Here is a 19,143-nt window from a genome sequence, read left to right on the forward strand (position 1 = left end):
CCAATATGAATTTTAACATGAGCACCGTTTGGTATGAATTTTGTCCTATAAAGCATCATTTACATAATGTTTAATTAAGCACATGACTATAGAGAAGAATTCAGATTGCCCCTTTCCAATATTCCAGAAAACTATTTCTCCACTGGAACATCTAGATAATTTATGAAAACTTACAGTCAATTTATTCCATGTGACACTGGTAAACAAATTGATGTAGAATTTAATTGCCTTTGTCTCTTCAAGCTCAGAATTACCTTTTAGTGATATTTATCTGAAATTACGATCCTCAAAGAAAATAAATTGTAATTGAGCTTATAAAATTGATCCTATTTAAAAGTTGACAACTGTCACAATTATTAATCCGAATTTTACTTGTCAGGGAAGAAGCATACTTGATCAAATGATTCTGCAAAGGCTGCTTTTCTGCTGTCTCATGTTTCCTGCAGTATTGTACTTGCATACATTTTTCCACATTTATTTATTTATTTACTGCATTTGTATCAACTACTCTTCTTGTTTCCTGCAGAGCATACCAGAAACCCTTTTAAAGCAGTATTTTTCCCAGGGAAATACACAATAACCAAATCTTCCTAGCACCTGATCTATAGCTAACACTGACGAACAAACAAAATCAAAGGCAAACAAACCAAAACAACCAGCCACCACAACCACTGTTATATAATGCATACAGCATCAGCCATATTATTACAAATCATTGAAGGCTCAACCACACGCACAGCACACAAAAACTAACGACAACACATCTGACTTGCATTTTCTAACGCAAAGTTTGGATCGTGGTACACTGAAAGATTACGACAACATGAGCCACGCATTCCTGAAAGACCTATACATTTCCAAAATTCCTATCTGCTGAAAACATCTCTCACAGTTTACTGAATTTCACACACAAAAAAAAGCTCTGCAGGTATAAAGCACTTGCTCTGCTCAGATTTCTCCTCTGTGAAGTAGCTTTAGCACAAAAAAAATAAATAAATAAAAAATGTGCATTTTAAATTGAAGATACAAATAAGGAATGAGTGCTCCAAGCAGGACGGAGTTAGGTTACAGGTTATGATTTTTACCCGAAGTCTTCCCTTCCTATTTGCTTATCTTGAGATTTGCAGCAATGAAATGCATTTGAATATGGTAAAGTTTATTTTCTTTTCATTAAAGAAACGTGCAGACTGGAGGATGGGAAGGGACGTCGGCAGAAGGAACGATGCCTGGACATTTGCCACTGTGAATATGAATGGACTTCAGCAAAGCCTAGTTATTTTTGCCTTTAAAAAATACACACACACACTTCTTAGGACATAATTGCCAAAGCCTAAGATTACTGTGGACCTTACATGCGGACGTGAGAAATGCATCCCTAGGCTTGGGACTTGCACATAGTCTTCAGAGAAGTCCACGCAGAGATACAATGATCCTGGCCATATAAAACAGGGCAGCTCAATCTGGCAGATGAATTTACCTATGCGACGATAATGGTATAATTGAACTTTCCTAATTAAATATTTTATGAACGCAGGTGTTCACTCTACTACTTTTCCAGTTTCCTAAAACCAGGAGAACACCATTTCTTGTCTTACCCTTGCTAAAAATAGCAAGAATAAATTCCTCGCCTTATCAGACAAAGCAGCAAAAAGCACTTTCCTCCGATCTACGCTGGATTCACATTTACTCTTCCTTCTTAGGGTGGGGAGGGAGAAGAGGGAGGACTCCCTGGGCAGAGGAAATCAAACCTAAGGTATGCCTGTGCTGCTAACACCAGGGTGTAGCTGCAGACAGACAGACAGACATGACCTAGTTTTAATCTCACCGGCTTGGGTACAAACAGCAACGAAAAAGGCAGCAGCAGAAGCGCCTGCGAGAGTGGCTAGAGCATGTCGGAGCCTGCTCTGCTGCAGGTTACTGCGTTTTGTACCCAAGCTAGTCGGGGTATGCCTAACCACGCTGCAGTCACACCTCGGAGGCCCGCAGCTCAACACCTAGGGCTGCGCCTCCTCCCCAGAGCCAGGCGATCATAAAAAAAAAAAATAAAAATGAAGACCTCACTTAGCCGAGGTGGGCTTCGGGCAGGCAGAACAAGGAGAGCTCCAACCTGCCTTGCTAGCACACTTCCTAGACAGCCGCTTGAGCGCTCAGCAGAAAACAGGAGATCAGCCCCTTAAAAGCTCGTGTCAGAGCTCTTCTCTTCCTATTTCCCTTTGAGACTCGACTCCGCTCTCCATGAACTAGCATGAGTAGCAAAAAAAGCAGAAAGTAACCGGCAGATGTTTTATTTTCTTTTTCTCTCCCATCCCCAACAACAAACCTATGCAAAAACACACGTACTTGCTATCTCCTACTAATAATTTCGTACTTACAAACATCAAAGAATAACCAAGATGCTCAAGTCCTTTCCTCTAAGTATTAGTACTAAAGTTTCTGGGCCAGAAAATTCAAGTCACTAGGACAAACAACAGGAAAAGAAGGATACCCAAAAGTTTGTGTAGGGAGAATTGAGAGTACCTCATTGCAAGACTGAAGCCTACAGCCAAAAAGCTGCCATCTGTGACACGTTCCTGGTGGTATGCTCACCTCAGGGGCCTCGACAAACAGACCCAGGTTTAGATGCTGGTAGAAAATTTAGCCTCATCGTTCCTAAGAAATGGGTTGGTTGGGACAAAGCTCTCCCCATTACTTTTTCCAACAAAAAAGGGTTTGTGTGCTGTTGCACCGAAGCCTTGAGAATTGTGTCTGCGTGGGACATCCCTCCCAGGTTACAGTGAGGCAGGGTAAATTTCACCATGGGCCAAATCTGAGGTTACAGAAGTGCAACCGATTGACAGGGAACTGCCATGTTCAAAAGCCAGCAACATGCAGGCTTCGGAAACAAGCCTGTTTTAAAAGAAATGCTTCAGAATAAAAAGCAGCACTATTTTTGTCCACATGCAGTAGCAGAATTCAACAGTAAAGACATCGGACTCAATTAACAACAGCAATAGCCCCTCATTTTAAGACAGCTCTAGGTATACAAGTGATACAGAGGAACTGTGGGGAAATATTTCATAAAAAATAGAAGGTAGAGGAACGAGGATGACTTCGATAATATGGCTGAACTTTTTCTGCAGAAGAAAAATAAGGAAACTACCAAAGAGTAAAATCCACGTAACCTTATTTCTTACAGAGACAAGAGAAACCTACCGAGGTATGCTTCATCTCCACGTATTTACAAAAAGTCCCCGTTCAGTCTCTCAGCCAGAGGTATCAGCTCCCACCTTACTGAGGGACCGCAGTGACCCCACGTGAGTAGCGCTCAGCTTTCCAAGCAGCAGTATGGCTGTGGCAAAGAATCGGATGCTCCAGGGAACAAGCAGCAGCTGTCAGACTAATCTGAAAGGTTCTAGCACAGAACTTCCCCGGGTTTACAAATACTTCTTCCAAACACCCTTATAACATCTCTTCCCCCTTCCAAGTTACCGGGGTGCTCATGACAAATTCATAATTGCGTGTCACACAGCACAGAACGCACCACTGCTAACTGAAAAGCCTCATCAGGACCCAAACGTACCTAAAAGCACCTTAGGCTAGCCTGAGACAGAAGCTAAGCCTCCTTTACCTATGAATTTGCAGGCACCGTGTGCCAGAAGAACCTACCTCACCCTCCGCCGGTAACAGCAAAGACTTCCAGCAGGCAGGTGAACTTTGGCCGCAAAGCCTCACAAAGCACGAAAACACATCCCGGACAATAAATACTAGTGTGGGACGGAGAACTTCCCTCAGCTGTTTATAATTCAAGTTCTCATCTAAAGCAGGGCATTTGTTCTCCTCCTCATGTCGCTAGACCGGGCGGCGGCAACTTTCTACCCCTCTCTTCACCAGGACTACTTTGCTGTACCTGATGGGCTTGCTAGCAGCAGTAGTTGTTAACCTGGGGGTGGGAGCCAGCCACCGCTTTGTAAACGCATTCTGATTCAAGAAAACTTTTCTCTAACATTTCTTCTGCAGGAAAAAGGCTTCTTTTTAGAAAGAAAAATTCCAAAATTGAGACAATCTACTTTAATGCCAGAAAATCTTCCTGTGCTGTACAGAAAAGGCAGAAATGAGTAATTTATGGTCCGTAAGCACACACACGTAAAAGAGCAAGCACGATACTGTCAGTGATCTCTGCCAGGACTGGGTCATCAGAGACTCCCCACCTTGATCACTGAAGCCCAGCAGGTGTCTGGGTGACCCTGGTGAGGTCCATTGCCCTGGATAAACGCTAACACGGCATTTTCTTCTAGGTTCAGATGGCCGCCTGGGGCATCTTCCCTGCACTCTGCTGAATGGGGAGACAGGAGAACAGCTTTGGATGTCTTCTGGAAGAGAAGGCTGCGGATGGCCAGGGCAGCTTCAGGGAGGTGTGACAAGGAGGTACCTGCAGTGCCTGCTCTGAGACGCACCGATGCCAGTTTGGAGGCTGTTTTTCCACGAGCTGATGGATGGCAAGAGGCTGCTTCACAGAGGACGCAGCTCCTGATGCAGATGCCTGCCAGTTATCTGCTGAAGCCAAGTTTATCGAGTGGGTTTTCATTCAGAACTTACTGCTAGCAAAGCAGGTTCTAAAGGAGGCCAGTTCAGAAGCAGCACAAATTATTTATGAGTATGGATACTATGTCTATTGCAGGAGAGCGCAATCGTACCATAAAACATTCCTAAATGATACCTGGAAACGCCAGCGAGAGACAATTCAGCCACGTGCATTTTTTCTTCCTCATGGCTAAAAACAGCTGCCAAAATTCAGAAGTTTTTAGAAGGAGATGGTTTTTTTTTGGGGGGGGGGGGGGTCGGTGAGGAGAATGAGCATTATTTCCCCCAAATCCTGTTCACAGATGACTCTGAATTTACACAGCAATGTGGTACGTGGATCTCTGCTTTTGTACGCTAAGGTTTAATGCAATGTTTTACATAAAGTCTTGAATAACTTCTGAGGAAGAAACACAAACAGGTGACACTTCTCTTTTACTGACGGATTCATCACTGTATTACTGTACTGCTGCATTTACTATCCTGCGGGTTACGTTATGAAGGAGCAAAGCAGCCCCAGCCGGTAACAAGCCAGAAGCAGAGGGAACACACACCCAACACCGTCGCAGTTTGCTGTAGGAACAACTTCCAAGCATCAGGAGCTTCCTTGCAAGCAATCGCTCACCTTCGCAGCAAGAGTCAGCTCAAATTTCTGCAACAGTTAGCAGCCAGCAGTTACCGTGCTTTGGTTACTGTACTCATGCTACCCCACTAAGCATAAACTTGCATATCCAAAACTGGAGCTCAGAGTAGTTTGACTGGCAGCTGATGAGTTTTGCTAATTAATGTAAATTGTGCTAACTTGATACATTGCTCGTAGTTGAATTCCCATGTAGAATATGCCAAGAGCTTTACTCAGACATGTTTTGCCCCAGATCGCGTACCATCAGTAGGTAAAACAAAAGCACGTACAAATATGTGGTTTGGACTAATGATTTTTTCCACAAACGGCAGGGGGGAGGGTAATTTGTCATGTTTAAGTATTCCTACAGCGGTCGGCACATTCCGGCTTTTTTTTTTTTAACCTGATTATTCCCCAGATCTTGTAATGCTCAAAACCAAGTACTCCTCACATACACCTTTTCACAATTTTGCATGATCCCTACGAATCAGCCAAACTCCAGCAGCCTACTGGAGGGCCTGCCATGCCAGCAGCACTCCCAAGAGCTGTTCAGAGTATAGAAGGGTCTATGACTTTGGGAGAGACATCAGAAAAATACATCCCTTTATTTACAATGGTAACACAGATAAGAGGCTGATCATACTGCTGTACAGCACCAGAAGTGTGTTTGGAAACCGAACAGCCTCCTCTCTAAGGAAATGACAAGCCTGCATATTCCTCCTCTTTCCATCTCCGTTACAGGGAACCCGGAAGGTTCCTCCTCGGTTTCTAAATCCAGACCTCATGACCAGATTTGGCGTGATAGGTTTATGATCGGCAGCAGGATGATTTCAGACTGGAACAGCAAAACAAAACACAGAGCAAGTCACAGCGCTCCTGCGAGTCCTCTTTAAGGTCACCACCCTTAGGGACACAACCCAGGAGTCTGAGTCAGTGAGCCTAAATAAAAACCAGAGGAGAAGCAGCCAGGGCTGCAGCTGAGTTAGTGGTAACTGCAATCTTTATACTGACGGGGTAAAAGAGGGGAAGTGACTTCTGGCTTTTAAACAACAACATTACAGTTAGGAGGGATCCTGCACGCAAGACACTGGATGGTTTTAACTGCAAAGCTACCACTAACAGTTTTACTGACCTCTGTAACAACTAAGGCAGGCTCAAAGCAAGGGCAAATAACTTAAATATGTAACTATCGGTTGTTTTTAGGAAGTTTGCATTTATTAAAAAACCCTAAAAAACAATAACAAAAAAACAACCCCAAAAAAGGCACCAACAAATAACCAAACCCAACTCCCAGACCAGATTTACAGGTCCGGCAAGTATTGCTGCATATTTCTGTAAACTTCCACGCTCCTTGTAACTCTACCACAGCGGTAACTCAATAGTGCCATATAGTTATTAGCATCGGAGGAGTGTCTCGGTGAGCCCCAATACAGCCAGGCGCTGAAGGAAGCTCCCAAGAGCCCCGAAGCCATCTGTGCTCGGCCTCCTCGCCCTGTGCAGGCCTGGGGAGCGCCAGCGGGGGGAACATGGCCGCTGGCAGGCCTCGAGGCCTCGCTGTCACCCCACTGTGGCCGCTGGCAGGCCTCGAGGCCTCGCTGTCACCCCACTGTGGCCGCTGGCAGGCCTCGAGGCCTCGCCGTCACCCCGCTGCCTCTACTTGTGCTCGCTGCAGTCAGACGCGGTGGCATTCCTGAGCGGAGCGGTCTGCTAACCCTTCGTAGCCCCCAACACACAGCTCAATCATTAACAGCATTAACAACCTGCGTATCACGCAACTAATCATTTATGACCCTCCTTTTCAGCTTTCCCCTCCGCTTTCGGCTTTTTTTACCTTTTCTGCGCCTGTTGTTGTCTTAGTTCAGCTGAACTCTTTGTTCATTTATTCCTTCTGTTGGGGGTGGGGAAGAATCAGAGTATTTTTCAGGCAGGAGATAGAAAGAATCCTTTTGTTCTGCTCGGGTTGATATTTTATAAGTTTAGTATGCTCTCCCTCCAGTATTTATTCTGGCTTCATAATCCAAACCGGTCAGAGGACAGATGCTCCTTCACAAGATGCTCCCAAACCCCAAAGGCAAAAATTTAAGTTTTCACTTGCTTAAAAATAGAAATTAAGGTCTAAAACGGTAAATTACATCATTGATCTGGGCCCTCTCATCTGTGCTAGAAAAGCCATTGAATACAGCAATCTAGTGGAGGTCCCAGTGCAGGAAAAAGGAGCCATTCTGGACTCCTCGTAGCATTCCTCCAAGGACACAACTTTGCATCTGTTTCTGTTTTACCAGGCTGTTCTAACTATGAACTTACCAGTGGACAAGGAACTGAATACTTTTGCACATACTTTTGGTTAATTTAATGATTTATTTTTAAAACTTTTTTTTTTTTTGTAAATACATTGTTTTAAGTTTTGGAGGAAGAATCAGAAAACTGTACCTAAATCCTAACGCTGTTACTGAAGCATCTAAGGCTCTGCGATAGCAGCACGTAATGAAATAAACCAACAGCCACACAAGAGAACAGCACATTCTCCTTCCTAGCACAGCAATACATTTTTCCAATAGATTTTTTCTTCCTTGGACTTCATGCAAGGCAAAGACCCCAAGACTAAGCCACGCTCCTTGCTAAGCAGCACTTGTCCCATGCGTGGCTCACACTAGAGCAGTAACGCGCACGCTTGGTGCTGAGCAGGGCACAGCATGGCACCACCTCACATCACACCAGCTGGGTTTGAGGTACAAAATGCTTGTTGCCCTATAGCTGTAAGTCTGTAATTTAAACTTGGCCGTATGAGGGACTCTGTGGTCACCCAGGTGCCACATGGGCAAAATCCTCTGAAACAGCACTGGAATATTCCTCTTAAAAATCGTGTTGTTCAGAAAGTACAGGCCCATCATGGCCTAGATAAATTAACAGTACATCTTCCCAGCTGCGTGAAACTGCACACTTTGCCAACACAAGCTTGTTATATGTGTTACTGGAAGAGAGTTAATACGGTTAACAGAGACCTGCGCTACCAGATAGCAGTCTTCACAACTGAAATCTCATGCACAGATGCAAACACGATCAAACCAGTGAAGACCATCCTCTCCAAAGCCAGCTATCACTCACTTCAGATACGTTTGTTGTGTTTGTCATTTGTCAGTAAACTGCATGCTGCGTGTGGCGCTTTTAACGAGCGTCTCCATGACTGCAGAAATGACAAGTTCCTAAGACATACGCCCAATCCCCAAACTGTTGGTGTTTGGATAACGTCCACCTGGTTTTGGGCCGCTGTAGTACTTGTCCTCCATCTAGCCAGGGAAGTGAGAACTGGTATTCTGTCAGACAAGTTCCATGTACGACTGACCAACTTTGTAGATGCTCTCAAGTGTCTTTAGTATTCATATCTGTAAAACTTCATCTCATTTTATGTGCCTTGCAGCAGAAGGCAGCTGCAGAAGCCGCAGTAGCTTGTGCATGTAACCCATTTCTCCAGCCTGCCGTAACTCCCCCCTCTGAGAGCAGCCAGTGCCTTCTACAAGTCTCCGTGGCTGGTGGGACGCGGTCCCCAATTCTCACCGAACATCAGGTTGTCACCTGCTGACACCGACGTTCAGCCCCAAGCAGGTGCAGCTCATCCGACAGCGGCAGAATCGGGCTTTGGCACTGGCTGGGAGGCAGAACCAAGGAATATTATTGAACCAGCTGTATCCAAGCTTAAAAAAGGTGATGGGAAACACTTGTGCAAGAGAGCTTCAGGAGGACAAACACATTCTTTCACAGCGTACTAACTCACCGACCGGTTACAGCGATTCAGAAAGCAGCAATTAAGCACAACTGCAAGATGCAGCTCTACACATCTGGGTCACAGACAGCACGGCAGAGGTATGGGGCTCTGCAAGCAGGATCCCTGCGTGCTCACGCTTGCGTGGGTCTTTGCACAGGCGTGTTCTGCAACGTTACCGTGTGCTGTACTGACCCTCACTAGGGCAGGGGGTCGGCACAAGTCAAGCACCTAGCCAGGCCATTCCCCTGAGCCTAAAACAACAATTTTTCTGTGCGAATGGCATCTCAGGAGAGGATAATGCTCGTGATACATGCAAGTCCAACGCAAGTCTCAACTGGCAAGGGCATGACTGATCTTACAGGCTCGATAGTTCAGCACGGCGTATCTGGCTCCACCTGCTCCGCTCTTCAATACGTACACACCCCGCTGTCTGCAGCGTACGTTCCAGAAGCATTACCAGTTCACAAGGCTGGGGAGGACGGCTAATATGCGCGCTTGTTGTTTTTTCAAATGCCGCTGTCAAATCGACGGCTTTGCTGCCGGACACAGCAAAATCCGGCTGGGCAGCACGGGCAGGGAGGGCACGGACCAGCGCGTGTGGGCAGCGATACGCCCGGACGGCAGCCCACCTCCCGGGGAGAACGCAGCAGGCGCTGTTAGCAGAACCCAGTGGCCCAGCGATCCTCACCCAGTTCTATGAGCACTGCCCGTGACTTCAAGAGAGGGACAAATCCTCTCAATGAAACGTACACAGACATGGACAGCAGCATGGGGAGGAGAAACACCTCCTCCCACCGCCCCAACAAACAAACAAGCATTTAATTTATCCGTTCGAGTTGCTATCATTGCTCCATAATGACAAATCCACTCTCAAAAAGAGTTAAAAAAAAAAAAAAGAAAAAAAGCAGCAAAAAGCCCATTAAAACGTCTATTTGGAGACACGAGCATTCACGAGAAGAGCAGGAGGGCTCCTGACGCAGGCCAGCACCTCCGGTTCCCTCACGCTGGTGGCTCAGTGCTCCCTCCACATCCTGTCCGGAGCTACCTACTGTTGGCTGCAGATAATCTCTTCCAGGCTTCTCAAATGCTGACACAGGAACCTCTGCGAGCATGCTGAACTACTTCCCTTCTTCCTTGAAAAGATTTAATAACCTGCAACTTTCTTCTGTGCCCTACTCGTCTATCGTTTTCTTGCTTCTCGTATCAAATCTGCTAAAATAAAATTTTATAGAGTGACGATTCAACAAAGGAAAAACTATAAAGTTAGTTCTGACAGCTCCCCTTCTCAAAAAATTTAATCAAAAAAGAAAGAAAAAAAATTCCTTTGCCCTTGAAAAGATGAATTGAATAGCCTTAGGTATTCTGTAGTTATATTTATGAAAAAGTTTTTTGGACACTAAATACACAAGTCTCTATAGAAATGAGGAAAATGTTTTGCCCAAGTCATAAATTTCTTTTTCCATTGCACGGAGAAAGCGTGCTACGCTCCACTGCTAGACATAAGCTCACCTCTCTGAGATGTGCAAGTCCCATCCAGTACCTGAAGGGAAGGAGCTCTATCAGATAATCCTATCAAATCACGCAGCTCCACAAAAAGGTGCATACGAACGTACACAAACATACACTACTCAAATTGAGGAAGGCAGTTCTCTCCTCTATGGAAACACAGTTTTCTGTCCAGACTTTTTTATTATTATGGAAAATGTATTAACTCTCAAGTTAATACCAATATTAAAATGGGAACACTGAATCACAGTACACAGTATCAAAACCAACAACAAAACATTAATAGCTCAGAGAACATATGTTACTTTTCTATGTAGAATAAGCATTGTTACTTTACTTTAAAGCCACAGTACAAGAAGCTACATAAAAGTAACGTAAAACTCCCTGTTTATAAATAAAAGTGAGGCCAGCACTCCTGAGCATTCCAAATCTCCAAGTATTTCCCATTTAATATCTCATACTTAAATGTTGGGGAAGTTTATTTTCCTCACTTTAATCCAAACCAAATTGGACTACAAAATTTCCTATTTCATAATAGCGAGAAAAATACCTAACAAGAAGGATCGGGACAGATTAATCCAGATGCTGATGGTGCATTTATTTTTCCTGCAGAACAGGCATTATCACTTTGTTAGATCCACCCACCTCTGCATCTATCCGAAGTCAAATAGTCAATCGGCCAGTGCATTGCTATATAAAATCTAAATTAAAAAAAAAATCCTCTTTAGTCTGTTTTTCTACCTTAAAACAATTACTTATTAACATATTCATCAGATACTGAACTATGGGAAAAATACCTAACTTGTTGCTACTTCGCAGATAAATTTTATTTCAGCTGATTGAACAAATCCCTTTCTCATGTTTTTGGCAGAATTATATCAGAATATTTATTTATAAGGAAGTTGTACAGCTGTTGCAGTTTAGAGAAAAACAAATTTAAAAAAAAAATACTCTCCCAAAATACTTAAAGTCTTGAACAGGAAAAAAGGGATAAAAAAATAAGTTCATTTCTTTTAAGTTCAAAGACATTCCCTTCTAGCCAATACAAACACGAGGAAGCTGACACAGAACAGTATCAGCAACTGGAATTTAAGCTGTCCAATAGAAAGTAAATTGAGAAATCAAGTTTCTCTCATTATTAGAGATCTCCTCTACTGTTCACCCTAAATTATCACTTCTCTTTTCTTATTCTTTACGGAACTATTTAAAATCATTCCACTGTATTAAGTCCAAAATCATTTTCAGAGAAGTCAATGACAAAAATATCCCTCGTTATTACTATTATTCTGCATTACTGTAATACCAAGGCTCCAGGAGGATTGACAAACACACAAAGACACTGTCCAGAAGAGGCACACAACTAGTCAGTCATTGCATTCAAAGGGATCAGAAAATAACTCTTAAAATGTAGGCTGTTAAAACTTTAAATAAATAAATAAAAATCAACACATCTGGTTCCTACTTCTGCTCAGGTTCCTCAAAAATATTTGTTCCTATTTCTGCCGAAGTAGGAATGTTATTCAAGGGGTGCTTATTTCCTCACTAAGGTACACCGAGCTTATTTCCTATGGCTTAAGCCATACTTTGGGCCATTATCTTAAACTAGAAAATACCATACGTCATGTTAAGGCTCCTGTTCAATAAAAGACTTTTGTCTGTAACCAATACAAGACTGTTTGTTCCTATATATTTGCCTGGAAATCTTAATCAGAAAAGGAAGATGCGAGCCATTTTTAAAATAATTCTCATGTTTTTATTAATTGTAAAACATATGCTTCTGTTTCTGTGAAATAAATTCACAGTCTTAAAACTCTGAAGACAAGAGTTAAAAAATAAGTTAAATTCTCTACCAGAATGCATTTGCTCAAGTGCAAAGCTAACAAATGCTAAAAATTTTGGCAAGGCTTATGCATTTCTGAATCATTAGGTAGTCAAACTATTTTTTGATTTTGCTTGCGTGATGTTGGATTATAATAATCCATATAAATCAGTGGTTTCCCCTCACTAGGAATACTGTGTTTACTTCTGGTCATCTGATGTCGAAAAGATGCATTAAAAAATGGGGAGGTTCAGAAATAAATAACAAAAGCCACTTGCACATACAGTAGTGGCTTAGAAACGTTTACTTTAGAGACGAATGAGAAAGAATATAGTCAAAGTAAACAAAATAATGGAGAGCCAGAGAAGGTATGCTGAGCATTTCAGTCACCCTTCTCAGAATATAATGACGGGATGCTTTGCCTCATGAAAACTTAAACATGTAGGTCTTTGGAAAGAGACCTGCTTATGGCTGAGCTCTCTGATGTTCCCCCCCAGCCGAACTCACAGCCACGAGACAGAACCGAAGCAGGACAAAGCAGAGAGCTGAACCCAAGTCATGCATTCAGTTGCCTAGAGACTTCACTCCTGGAAACCCAAACATCTAGGCCAAAGTCCTCAAGATATTCAAGCATTCTTTTCTGCTGATACTGGCTGTCGCTTGAAGACAATGGGGCTTGCCATCCACGCCTGTCTGATGATCAAGACTGTAGCAACCTTTAGTCTTCCAAGTCTAGTAAAAATACCGTCAATGTATGCATGAGCCTGATAGCAGTCAGATGCCTCTTCATTTTCTTTTTGTGATCAAGTCATCCTGTGACTCTCCCTTAAGCAGAGCCTGTTATTAAGCAGCACTCCCCAGTTGATACTGCATGAGAATCAAAGGCAGGGCTCCCTACCTGTGTCCCTGGAAGGCCACCAGCTCCCTCCCGTAAGATCTAGCCGTCTCCCTGTCCCTGCCCACTGCCCCATCAGGCAGCGTTCCTGCCCACAACACGCCAGAGGCTCTCGGGTCCAACTTCCCTCTCTCTGACGGCAAGCAGAAGATGCTGCCTCGCACGCAGTCAGCACACCCAACCTCGCACACGGCGGCAGGATGCTCATTCACTGCTTGAAGAAGCTCGCTCCTCTGGAGGAGGCAGCTTCGCCCTGCTTGGAATGCACAACAATAAACTTATTTCTACCCGGTGACGCGTCCTCTGAAACTTCAGGTTTATTGTGGCTTTCCAAACGCAGAGCACCAGCAGGTTTCACGGTGAGGGACGGTCGGTGCCACCGAGCTCCTGCGGGGCAGAAACGCAGCACGAGGTAAAGAGGAAGCTGGGGAAAGCCTATGCAAGGTGGGGATGGAGAAACCGTGCATTATACTGGACAGGATTAACGCAGAGATTAAAAAGGCAGTAATTATTTGCAGATTTTTGATGAATGTAAGTATTTGGATAACCTAATCCTAAAACAGCACCTGTCTGTGGAGACCTCTGTTGTAGAGACCTTCCGAGCCCACAGCAGAACACTAAATAGAAGTCACCAGGATGCTACGGAGCTTTGTCTCCGAGACACCGATAACTGGAGGTGCTTTAAGATACCTTCAGTTTAAGGCTCACCAGCAGTTAGCAGCGAATATTACATTCACCACCATTACATGAAAAATTTTGTTACATTACTTATGAATTTTGATTACTTCTACCAAAACAATACTCTTTAATTACTGTTTCATTTCTTCTACAATAGGAGCTCAGAAACATTGCAGACATACAGATACTAGTATTATACTTATTTGCAATAATTAGCAAAAGCTGAATAGTAAGACCTTTCATACTGTTTTGTTAAAAACAATAATATTAAGAATAGGAATAACATACTTCCAACAGTTGCACCACAGGATAAATGGGTTTCAGGTCATTCTTTCAAAGCCATAACTTAAAAAACCAAAACCAAATAAACTTAAACTTAGTTTTCTTCAGAGTAGATCAATACTTGGAGAAAGCAGATTAGCTGTTTTCAGATAAAAGAAAAAAAATGTGGACAACTTCTGCAAGATTTATGCATTAATTTTCTAACCGTTATTGCTCTGATAATTATTATTTAAGAAAAGTTATGTAGGTCCTACTAAACAGGAATACTTTCACTTGCATGAAGTATTCTTAAGTTCCTTTTACATTGGAAAAAAAAAAGACTTAAAAGTTATCTTTTAATTTGTTGCTTATTTTTCAGTTCTGGGGTACGCTCCCTAAGTCCGACCTCTCCACGAGTCTGTAGACTCTCAGCAGAGCTCTTACATCAGATACGGACTTCTGAGTTACAAAAAATGATCAAGACTGATTCATAACTGAAGTTTTGAGGAAAAAAAAAAAAAGGAGCATGGGAAAAAGACCAGCAAAAACCACAAGCACAGGAAGAAAGCTAAATATGTAAGGTGATCCACTAGGAATCCACATACCAGCTGATTAAGAAGTCGCCTAACGACCAGCTTACAAGATCATTACACGGTTGGAACTGCTCACTCCCCCAGTACCTTCAGTGAAGTTAGAACTTGTGAAAAATTCACGTTTAGGGCTTGATCCAGCACCTATTAACAAACATCCACGCACTGACATTGGTGAAAACAAAATAGACCTTCCCCCCCCCCCCCCCCCCAGCTTTACCACATAGGATTTTAATCACAAAATATCAAGTGTGCAAATAATGTATCTGACTGATAAATCAAAAAATTAAAGTCATCTTACACAGCAATATCATAAATACATCTTTATTAGGCATGTAATTTGGGGTATCGTCGAGGAACAGTAACTCTGCTGAGGTGCAATGCAAAACCCTAACAAAGATGTTGGAAGTATAATCCAGCTTTCAGCAAAAACATCCACACCACCACAGTGAGCACTGCAACTTTATAGATAGTACGCTCTGCACAGATGGACAAGTAATTTTTAGAAATGAATCACGCTGCAAATGATTTTACTAATTTTAAAACAGAGGTGAGGAACCAATAGCCTACAGGCCAGATAAGGCTTGCTTCTTCAGTTCAGATGGCCTACAGACACGTACTTGCTCCACTGCCTAACGACACCAAGGCAGACCTCAAGGAAAATCACCCATGATTTAAAAAGCTCCAACAATTCACATATTTTTAAACACATAATCCTTAAACACAAACATCATCCCGAAGTTTAGAGCATTGAATGAAATCTATGCTATTAGTTCACATCTAAAAAAAACACAAAACCCAAGACGTTAATCGTGTTACTTTCCATTAAATATAGCACATCCTCGCTATCCTGAGACGGTGGGACTTCACAGCCCTAAACGTTTAAATTATCTTAGTAGAGAAAAATCAGGGGTGCTTTGAATTCAGAGAGCAGGCCATGCAGCAGTTACGGCAGAAGTATTCTGATACCTGCTTCAATAGGGAGTAACATATTCCACGGTGCTTACGTAGGAGAAAACTTCCACTGAAATCAATTCCTGTTTTGCCTTGAAAAGATGCAGCCCCAAATATAGATTTCAGTCTTTCATGGGCAGCCTTTAGTGCAGAGCATTTTTGAGTCTGAATATGTATGCGAGATTCTAAATATGAAAAGAATAACAAGTAAAAAAGTTCAAAGGAACATACCGAGAAAGAGAGAAATCCTAAGCTACCAGGCTATTTTCATCATTTCTGGCAATTATTTGCAGCTGCCCCGAACATATTGATATTTAGTAAACTGCAGGCTGCAGCTTTAATTGAAGTTTGAATGTTATAAACAGTTAGCTGCCTGGCTCTGGCCTGCGCTCTAATACCATCAGCAGAGCAGAGATGGGAAGCATAAACAAACCTTTTAACTAGATTACAGTCTCTAAAACGGCCAAGAAATCCTTCGGCAAGAACTCCTGTGTGACAAAACCTTAAAGAAGGGAAAATATTTTGAAACCGTACCTTGAAAAAGCCTAACCTTTCCTAAGGTGGTAGGAGCGGGAGCCCTCTGAGGAACGTGACTTGCACGTTCTCAAATGGGGCTGTCCTCGAGAAACGTGCTCTGAGGGGAGGGACAAAAAATAAAGCCAAAACCCAACCAGAGTATCTTAAAGCGAAGATAATATAGTCTGATTGCAAAATGGAATGATATTTTTCAAAAGCTTTTTTCTTAATAATAATTTTCCTTCTTCAAAATGCATCGAAGTTAGTCAGTGTTCAAATGCCGGCAGATCTTAGCGCTCCCCATCTCAAGGAGCCATGCCCAAGAACCACCCAACTAAAACTCAGCGCATCTCCAGTTTGTACCAACACGTCTACCCCTTGAATCCAACCCTTCTAATAACAGGTTTGAGCCAAGCTTCTTCCTCACAAGGCTTACAAGGGGACAACATATCCCCCTTTCTGCCCCATAAACCATGAAAGAGAGAAGGCAGCTCCGTTCTAAGAAAATCGGCTCACCACAAATCTTTGACTAATTAATTTCTTTAGTCAATGATGTCATTTGCCTACTTTTGCAGGGTCTTCTTAAAAAGAAAAAAAAAGGAAAGAAGAAAAAAAAAAGCAGATATTCAAAAATTCATCTCCCCTAGGGACCGGACAGTGATCCGGCAAAAACCTTCTTCTCTGCTCATCTTCTATGTACATAGAAAATAAATTTTACCTCATGAAGTCAACAGCATGCTTATGTAAAACTAAGTACATAAGTCTTCTTTCCATCTGAGTCTTAAAAGCAAAAAAAGCAAGCAGCAGCTCCCCTTGCCCCGAGCTCAAGAGTAGTTTGGGTGCACAGAGTGAAGAAAAAGCCAGTGCCAGCAGAGTCCTACTATCAGGACACAGCAAATTTGTGCTCCTTCTGGTGGGGCTATCAAACAAATGTGTGTATATAGGAAAATAAATATATACAGGCGTACGTGTATACACAGACATGTAAGAAAACATGGTTTTGGTATACAGGTAAAAGCTTGCAGAACGAAGACAAAAGCGCTTTACACGTTTATATGAAGAGTTTAGTAGGCCGTAACAGACGATCCGAAATAAGGCGTTGGCAACCATCTACCAGAATTGAAAATTAAAAATATCTAAAATTGGAAAATTTAAATTTAATGTAAAATTATTTTTGGCAACATGAGCAGTCTGAATGGAAAAAAACTAAACCGCTTGCATTCCGTAGGCCTACCTTTTCTTTGGCTGACCTCTACTCTTCTCCTAAGTTAGGCCGCGCTCGTTTCTTTGGCAGCTGGGTACAAGGCAACAGTATTGCAAACCTCTCTTTATCTACAGGCTGAGAATATCACCATTTGATCCAACAGGATTTGTCGGGCAAACAATTGACAACTGTTCTGGTTCCCCCACCTGGGAATTTTTCTCAGCGAGGCCATGCTACCGATTCTGCGAACCAAGGGCCCTCATATTTAAGATGCTATTTACGTTTCAGATTACCCCTCCTTCACTAAATTACCAAAATAATCCTGGATTTAATATCACTGAAAATCTAGACTAACCTCAAATTAAGAGAATATATATATATATATAAATAACTATGAATATAAAAATAAATCCTGGGCTTCATCTCCACATTGTATGGGAATAATGTAATTAACGTAGTGCTGCTGTGGGTCTTAGTTACCAGATATGGTCACAAGGTAAGAATTTTTAAAACATTGTTTTGGTTGCTTTATTTTAAAAATATTTCCTGTAAAAGAATTAAAAAGTTGAAGAATTTAACCATAGTAATGAATGAAATCCTTTATTCCTTCTTTGATGAAGGAAGTTGGTAGAAAGCTCATGAAGAATTTCCAATCATTTTAATGCTTCCATTTTTAAAGTAAATTTAAAGCTCTCAGAACAGAGGATTCAGGAAAAAAAAACAAAACAACAAACCCTCAAAGCACCAAATTCAGGGAACCAACATCTGGAGATGAGAGAGGCACTCAAAGGCACTCTCAGTGATTTGTTCCTTAGTCATTCCCATGGGAAGGACAGGGGGTAATGGAGATTTTTGTGATGGGAACACCTGTCAAGCTGCAGATAAACCGAGATGATCAACTCATTTCACAAAGGTCTATGAATAGCCATCTCATGGTAATGACTGATTCCTGCTGCCATGTGCCAGATCAAAACAACAACTCCGAGGTAAGACTGCAAATACAGATCTTTGGAGCCACACAATTGCTTTAAGTTCTGTTTTAAACTATCTAGTTTTGACCCTTCTTTTTCATATTCCTGCATGTAGATACCCACATGCATTTGCGTACGTAGCTAGACATGTATGCCCATGTACTCATACAGTTTCTAACTTTGCATTCTATGTGGTTTTGACAAATTTTAATTGACTTAAAATCTGCCAAGTCTGAGCTCCTTTCTAGACAACTCATCAGCAAGTAGGTATCACAGTAAGAGCGAACTCAGAATTTGGAGGCTGGAAAGGAGTCAGCACTGCTTAATTTCTGATCTGCTGCTCTTTATTAGCTTCCCACTTGATTCAACCCTAGTTCCGCAGCTTTCAGGACGCTTTAGTTCTATGTCTCCAATGCTTCTCCAAATTTCTGTTCCTAATCCAGGCTCCGGTTCTCGTGCAGGCCTATCTGAAACCGACTGAGCAGGATTATGCCACCTAATCGCTCCCAAAATAATTACAAAGAAAAGCCAACGAAAGTCCGTGCTTCCAAACATGCAGATCGCTCTTACAAAGAAGGTCCTTAATGACATAAGCATGCTCAAAAACGTATCCCATCTCTTTTTGTTATCGAAACCAATGGCAACTCTTGATACTCACTTCCGATGGGATGATACAGAAACCAATACGGGGTCCTTAAAAAGGAACAAACAAAGCAAGCCCCAAACCACACAACAAACCCCGAAGGAGCACCAGAACTCCCTGCTCTTCACAAATTTTAACAGCGTTGTTGAAAAGGAAGCTTAGTC

The 19,143-nt window shown here is 42.5% G+C and overlaps 1 protein-coding gene and 1 long non-coding RNA gene across 3 annotated transcripts in view; one reads left to right on the plus strand and one right to left on the minus strand.

The window, feature by feature from the left end:
* The window catches only part of MBD5 (methyl-CpG binding domain protein 5), a 135,144-nt gene that overhangs the window by 112,392 nt on the left and 3,609 nt on the right, over positions 1–19,143 (minus strand). The window lies entirely within an intron of this gene.
* Positions 6,641–12,234, plus strand: LOC310901962. The gene is made up of 2 exons (XR_014586337.1): positions 6,641–6,719; positions 6,761–12,234. It is a non-coding gene; the product is annotated as an uncharacterized lncRNA (long non-coding RNA).

This window comes from Anser anser (genome assembly GCF_964211835.1).
Source record: "Anser anser genome assembly, chromosome: 6".
NCBI lineage: Eukaryota > Metazoa > Chordata > Aves > Anseriformes > Anatidae > Anser > Anser anser.